This window comes from Prionailurus bengalensis, chromosome X, assembly GCF_016509475.1.
Source record: "Prionailurus bengalensis isolate Pbe53 chromosome X, Fcat_Pben_1.1_paternal_pri, whole genome shotgun sequence".
NCBI lineage: Eukaryota > Metazoa > Chordata > Mammalia > Carnivora > Felidae > Prionailurus > Prionailurus bengalensis.
Window position 1 is genome coordinate 82,501,888 of NC_057361.1, and position 6,067 is coordinate 82,507,954.

Genomic DNA, 6,067 nt, shown 5'->3' on the forward strand with positions numbered 1-6,067 from the left:
ATGCAGTCTTGATTGCAACAGCTTTGTAGTAAATTTTGAAACTGGGACACTGAATAGTCTAACTTCGCTCTTTTTCAAGATTGTCTGATCTATTCTATGTCTTTTATATTTGCATAGTAATTTAAGGATCAGCTTGTGCATTTCTGCCAAAAAAAAAGCCAACTGAGATTGTGTTGAATGTGTTGATAAATTTGTGACGTATGCTATCTTAACAGTACTGTCTTCTAATTCATGAATGTGAATGCCTTTCCATTTGTGTATGTCTTTAAAAAATTTTTTTATAAAGTTTTGTAGTTTTCAGTGTGCAATTATTGTACTTCCTTGGTTATATTTATTCCTAAGTATTATATTTTTTTGATGTTATTGTAAATGGAATCATTTTAAATTTCATTTGTGGCTTGTTCATAGCTGGTATACTAATATACAAATGATTTTTGCATATTGTTCTTGTAGCCTGGAACTTTGCTGAACTTGTTTATTAGTTCTAATAGTCTATTTGTGGATTTCTTGGGATTTTCAATATACAAGATCCTGTCATCTGACAATAGAGATTGTTTTACTTTTTTTTCCAATTTGGATGACTTTTATTTCTTTTTCTTCCCTAAGTTCCCTGATAAGAACATGTAGTATTAGGTTGAATAGATATGGCAAAAGCCAGGATCCTTGTCTTATTCTTGATATTAGTGTCTTTATCTAATCTTGCTTTTGAATAATTTGTCCATCCAGAGAAATAATTTAAAAAGTTAAATAAATTAAAAAGTTAAATTATACCATGTCACTACCCTTCTTAAACACTCCAGGGGATTGCAGTCATACTTAGAATAAAATCAATTTATTTCACTACACTGAAGAGTGGTGGCAAGCATTAGGAGATGGAAATTTCTGTTTTTCCGTGTTAGCCTTTTGTATCCTGAACCCTTTCACTTCACTTGTGAAAAGATAATGATTCAGCTTCCAAGAGATATTGTAGTGATTTAAAAGTACCCGTGGAACCTCAGCATCAACTCACTAACCAATGGTAAGGATCCATTTATAACATGAATCAGTTAGATGATAGGCACTGGATTGAGGAATAAGAGCCCCACCTCTTAACTAACTCTTAGAATTTGAGTATTGATTGCTTGGATGTGCAGGTACATGTACTTATGGACTTTACCATTTGCCAGATCAGAGTTTGTAAAGTATGGCCTGTGAGCCAAATTCAGCCCACCCTCTGTTTTTATAAATAAAGTTTTATTGGAACACACCCACAATACTTTGGCACTGCAACGGGAGAGTTGAGTAGTTGAGACAGAAATTACATAGCCCAAAAAGGCTAAAATCTTTACTCTATGGCCTTTTACTAAAAAAAAAAAATTTGCTACTCCCTGGGCTAGATGGTCAAAGCAGATATATAACAACCACTATAAATCTTTCAGCAGATCCACTCCTTGGTCTGTCTGCCAAATACTTTTTTTAAAGTTTATTTTATTTATTATTTATTTTTGAGAGAGAGAGAGCGAGCACACTCTTGTGGGGAAGGGGCAGAGAGAGAGTGGGAGGGAGAGAGAATCACAAATAGGCTCTGCATGCTGTCAGAGCAGAGCCCAACTCGGGGCTGGAACCCATGAACAATGAGATCATGACCTGAGCTGAAATTGAGAATTGGAGGCTTACCCAACTGAGCCACCCAGGTGCCCCCAGCTTGAGAAATTCTATATCAGGTCTGTTCTTTTCGCCCATCCTCTATTTTTCTGGAATTGTTTACACAAACCTTTGTCCTCAGTGAATTAGAGTCTTCCTATGGACAATAGGTTTAAGAGATTCATACAACCCTTATTTCTTTCTAAAGACTATTTTATTTATTTATTTATTTAATTTATTTATTATTTAATTATTTGTTGGCATATGAAAATTTATTATTGTCATGTTTTCACCATCAAAACTTATGATCTTGGTCTTTATTTCTTGTCTTTGCATAAGGCCAAAAGACATTGGCTACTTTGATAACCTTAAAGCAAACTCCAGGAATGTCATTGACAGCATGACCTTTGAGACAAAATCCAGCAACCAGAACTTCATCATTTTCCTCAATAAAATTCAAACAACCGTCATTGTGTACAAAGGCTGTGATTTTTTTTTGCCATTCTTGATTAGCTGGACCCTGACACACTTCTTAATGGCAGAATTTGTCTGTTTTCTTTCAACCCCTACTTTTTCTAGCACAATTCCTTTTGCATCAGAAGCACTTCCAAAAGGGTTGGCCTTCAGGGCTGTGCCCAAATGTGCTTTCTTGTATTGTTTATCATGCTACTTCTGATCTCCTTGGTAGCTACCGAGCTTTCTGGCACTTGCTCATTCTGTTGGCACCACAGGCCTGAGCAAAAGAGCTCTAAAAAATATTTTGAAAGTAAACAAACAAAATATATAGTATCAAACGTGGATGAGAAGCAATTGAATGTGGCCATTCTGTCATTGTGTCAAGCACAATCTAATTCACAGATATGGATGACTGAGGCCTGAGCACTCTTTAATAGAATACAAATATCTAGGCAAGAGTGAAGAATAACTGCATCTTGATGAGGGTGAGGAAAAGAGGCAGGATATTTGTGGCAGAAGCTTGAAGTGGATGATGGGGATGTCCCTTAGGACTTTATAGGGATCTTGGAGCGATGGTGCTTCAGATTATACTAATACATTTGGAGAAAAACATAAGCTTGTGAAGGCTCTTAAGACTGAAAATTTATGCAAGGCTTTGCTGGACCCTGGCTCACTCCATGAAAGGGCCTCTCATACACAGTGGCCTCTCAGAAGGGGAGACACCAGCTGTGAGTTATGTTTTTAACTTCTAGGAAACAGGCTACACAGAGGGTCTATGTTTATATTATGAGTCATGGCAGGGACAGGTGGTGGGTCTGAAGTTTGACGTTTGCAAATGATGTCTCTGACTGCCAGGATTGTTCAGAAGAGTTGCTTGTTTGTAGGAGTGAGTTTGGAAAAGAAATGAAGAAATGAAAAGGCTTCTTTCTCTCAGTTACCATTTTATAATTAGACTCTTTCCTTGAATTTGTTAAGGAAAAATGATACCAATATACAAGGGCTATTGTAGCAACTTAAATTCATCAACAAAATGTGAGCAGAACTTCAAATGAAAAGAACTGAACACTAGATTCTACCAGCATTGGGAATAATATAAGAATGAATGAATAAATAAACGAATGAATGATGAGGGAAACTTTGTATAAGGAAAAACAAAAATTAAACCCTCCTTTTTTTCTTAAATGGAGAGTCAGAATTCAAATATTGGCTGCCTAGAATTTCCATTATCTTGACCTTAAAGTTCTCCCTTTTATTTCTGGTTTATATCTTTAAAATGTTATATGATGTCTGAGAGATGTTTTAGCTTGTCACCATAATATCTATCAACATTTTGTGGGTCCACTTCTTAGTCAGAAAGATTGACATCAAGAACATATTATACAGAACTGCCAAGGAAGTCAATCCAAATACATTTGCTGTATGTATTTGAATTTCACCTTAACTGCTTTGACAAAGATTTGAATTAGAGAACAAAAGAGGAAGTTTGAAAGAATGGAAACAGCAACAAAAGATAAATACACAACATTGATCTAGGTATAAATGCACATGCACACATACGCACATTCACACAAACATAGACATAAATTGCAAAACTTATTCTGGACAACCACTCCCCATACTCTACCACTGATGTGACTTTCATCTCCCAGTTCATTATTAACCTAGGGGCATTTGAAGATGAACAAAAAGGACATATTCCACAATTCTGATGAGAAAATTCAACCTTCAATTTGAGTTAGAAGATAACAGCAAAGAGAAAGCTATTTCTTTCAAATTTTGTGCATCTCTCGTAGATAGATTTATGAAGACTCAAGGAAGTATCTTACCCAACTTACCTCTGTGTCTACTAAAGTTTGCTTTTAAAATTTGATCTAAGTTATGAGTGTGAATGGATAGTGAATAACATTAAGCTTCAAATAATATTTACAACTTATTTGGCTTTGCAGTTGTTCTATATTGTTGCCTGAGATATATATTTGCATTTTTGACTGATGGGACCATCCTAGTCCAAAGAACTCCTTTCTGCAGTGTCCAGCCCCAGCAGCCCAATTCAAATTCTCAAGCAGACCAAATGTTCTCTTGAATTCCATGGCTTCACTCACATTACTCCCTTTACATGTCGTGTTATACACCCACAAGTACTGATTCAATGTTTTTTATTTCTTGTTGGTGTTTATAATAGACATGTCATGCTTGTTATTTGGGCTAAAAGGCTAGGGCTGAACACTCTAGGAACTTGAATTAGCCCCATGCCAATGTTTTGGAGAGGAAAGAGTACAGATTGCGGAAATACAGAGGCCAGAGGTGAATTCTAGGCTCTGCTGCTTACATACTGTAAATATTTATTTACATACATAAATACTGTAAATATTTATTTACATATGTAAATATTGCCTCATAGGTTTACTTTAAGTATTAAAAGAGCTAGCACATGGAAAGCTTATAACACACTAGCAGGTACAGCTCACATGAGTTTTCTTAGTTCTGTAAAGAGCAGGATTCATGTCCGACTGTCATTTGTGTTTTACAAATGCTTGTTGACATTTCATAAATAATAGCCACTTGAGTGCTTAATGTGTAGTGTTCTATTATTCTTGCAAATTAATTTCTGTTAAAATAATTTATTGGCCTTAACAGATCTTCCCAGCTGAAAACCCAGAGTGCTTGCCCAGCTTGAGTCTCAAGGATCTCCACAGCTCTCCAGGATGGTTGGGTGGGCTCCCCAATTTCATCCTCGTGATCAGTCCAGGCCAAAAGAGGGGAAGTGACTCACCAAACGTCCTGTTATCAGGATACTTCCAGTCTTGGAATCAGGCAGCTCTTCAGGCCCTCTCTCTGGCATCCTGCCTAATGTATTTATCTCTGTAGCTTCATGCTCTCATAGTCTTTCTGGGGCTAAAAGGATAGCAGAAGCACCCATATTATGGACTTTGCAATGTCTTCTTTGAGATACAGAAAGAGAAGAGGGGGAAAAAGTTCAAAGGATAGTCAATATCCTTTCCTCTTTGAACTCAACACACAAGTCATTCTATTAGATTGAAAAATATGAAATTGTTTTGGTAGTTCAAAAATGACTGAATTTCAGCAATTTCATGTTGTTTTGTCCAATATAACAACTAGTGAGCTGTGTTTCCTACACAAAGTAAATGTCTGTTGGTTTTACTTTCTATTGTAGCCATTCCAAATGTTTTCCATCACATAGTTGTTCAATTGTGTTTATGGCAATGCCACGTCTGCTATAGAATGGAGGGAATGGGATAGGAAGTAAACTTGTGCTGAGTGCCAAGGATGGGCCAGAAACTCTGTTAGGCATTTTACCCGCTTTTAGTCTATGTTCAAAAACGTTGTACGGTGGACATCAGGATCTCTTTAATATTCACCTTTTCACTAAGTATGCTCTGTGAAGCTCAGAGAAGTTAATTAAATTTTCCAAGTTTGTAGTCAATAAGAAGCAGAGGAGTTCTAACCCAGTGGTATCTGACTTAAAGGCCCAAGCTCTCTCCACTTTGCCATATGGCCTTCCTTTTATGGTGAACTTTTAGGATGGCAGGACCAAAGTTGGTTTAAACTTGTTTGGTACAGGGGCGCCTGGGTGGCGCAGTCGGTTAAGCGTCTGACTTCAGACAGGTGACGATCTCGTGGTCCGTGAGTTCGAGCCCCGCGTCAGGCTCTGGGCTGATGGCTCAGAGCCTGGAGCCTGTTTCCGATTCTCTGTCTCCCTCTCTCTCTGCCCCTCCCCCATTCATGCTCTGTCTCTCTCTGTCCCAAAAATAAATAAACGTTGAAAAAAAATTTAAACTTGTTTGGTACAGTCCATGTGGGGCCATAGATATTGAGTTGGTTAGTAATATCTGTCTTCTTCAAATAGGCATGTGTAATACAGAGTTTGGTATATGAGTTTGGAATTTAGGAGAAATAAATTATGAGATGAAGCTAGGGAATTACACATAATAATTCCCTATAAATGTTTCTCGAATGAATGAATGAT

The 6,067-nt window shown here is 37.0% G+C and overlaps 1 pseudogene; it reads right to left on the reverse strand.

The window, feature by feature from the left end:
- Nucleotides 1–1,925: 1,925 nt before the first annotated feature.
- Nucleotides 1,926–4,921, reverse strand: LOC122477106 (annotated as a pseudogene).
- Nucleotides 4,922–6,067: the final 1,146 nt, after the last annotated feature.